Raw genomic sequence first — 1,827 nt, 5'->3', positions numbered from 1 at the left:
TGAGAGAGTTGAGTCAGTATCAGCAGGTTAGCATATCTTCAGATTATCGTTGACTCCCAGTTACTTTCAGCTATTATTGTTATAGAAAATTTCGGATGTAGTAAATTGGATTCTAAGGTTTACGGGCTAAGGTCAAAGTAATAATCTTCAGTTATGTTGTGTTGTCGGTCCTATGTAGGATAGGGTGATGTGGGATCACTCCCAGGTATGTGCATGGTAAGTTTACACGGCAGTTTGATGGCTTTGGAACGACTCTCGTCACGTTTGAGGACGAACGTATGTTTAGTGGGGGGGATGTAATGACCCGACCGGTCGTTTTGAGCATTTACACTTCGCTGGACAGTTTGAGGGCATGAGTAGCTCTGTATGATGTATTATGACTTGTGTGAACCGTCGGTTTTGGTTTTGAGGTTATTGGGATCAATTTGGAAGAATGAATTTTATTGTTGAAGCTTTAAGTTGGAAGAGTTGACCAAGTTTCACCGAGCGTTGACTTTGATGGTATCAGACTTAGATTGTGGTTCCGGGAATTGGAATAGCTTTGTTATGACATTTGGAACTTGGGTGCAAAATTTTATTTCATTATGAGTTGATTTGATTTGTTTCGACACGAGTTTTGGAAGTTCAAAGTTCATTTAAATTTGGCTTGAGGTGTGATTCGTCGTTTCGATGTTGTTAGGCGTGATTTGAGGACTCAAGTAAGTCTGTGTTATGTTATGTGACTTTTTGACATGTTTTGACAGGGTCCTTAGGGGTCTCGGGCGTGTTTCAGACAAGTTTCGGGTTATTTTGGTCATATTGGCAGTTCAGGTGCTGGTTCATCGCACCTGCGGAAAATTAGCCATAGATGCGGACGTGCTTATGCGATGGAAATATCAATTTTGTGAATTTGAGGTGTCTTGGTGAGTTCCTCTTTTGCGGAGGAATTAGCGCAGATGCGCAAACGCTTTGGCTGAGTCTGGAACGCTTTTGCGAGAGTGGACGTGATAAAGTCACAGATGCGATGTTTTAGCTCTCAATTGCGAGTCCGCGAGTGCGACATTTTGTCCGAAAATGCGTAAGTTCTGGGCAGACTCATTATATATCGAAGTTTGGTTCTTTTTGTCATATTTTAAGATTTGGGGCTCGGAATGAGGCGAGTTTTGAAGCAATTTGCATCACATGGATTGGGGTAAGTGTTCTATGCTCGGTTTTGATTATATTTCGCGAATCTATCTTCATTTTTGGAAATTGGATTGTGAATTTTAAAGAGAAATTGAGGTTTTAGCCTAATGTTTCATAGAGTGTGTGTTTGAGTTTTGAACATCGATTCGGAGTTGGATTTGGGTGAAACTAGTATGGTTGGACTCGTAATTGAATGGGTTGTCGGATTTTATAAGTTTCATCGAGTTCCGATGCGCGGATTGGACTTTTGGGTTCATTTTGGGCTTTTAATTAAATATTCGAGCTTTATTGATTGGGTTTGTTTCCTTTGGCATTATTTGATGTATTTGAGTTATTTTTGGCTATTTTCGAGTCGTTCGGAGGTCGGTACGCGCGTGATGGCATTTTTGGAGCATCGCCTGGCTTGGTCGGTATTGGATTTGGCTTGTTCGAGGTAAGTAACACTTCTAAACTTGGTGTTGAGGGTATGAAACCCCAGATTACATGTTATGTGATTGATGTTGAGGTGACGCGCATACTAGGTGACGAACGTATAGGCGTGCACTGTGTGAGTTGTGATTCAGTCAATTTTATAGAACTTTGTAGCTATCTTATATGAACATTTTTACTGTACTCTATAAGTTCGAGAACTTGAGCTATAATTTATGCTAGAAATCATGTTTA

This window comes from Nicotiana tomentosiformis, chromosome 3 (genome assembly GCF_000390325.3).
Source record: "Nicotiana tomentosiformis chromosome 3, ASM39032v3, whole genome shotgun sequence".
NCBI lineage: Eukaryota > Viridiplantae > Streptophyta > Magnoliopsida > Solanales > Solanaceae > Nicotiana > Nicotiana tomentosiformis.
The sequence above is the reverse complement of the archived record's forward strand: the minus strand, read 5'-3'. Positions refer to the sequence as shown.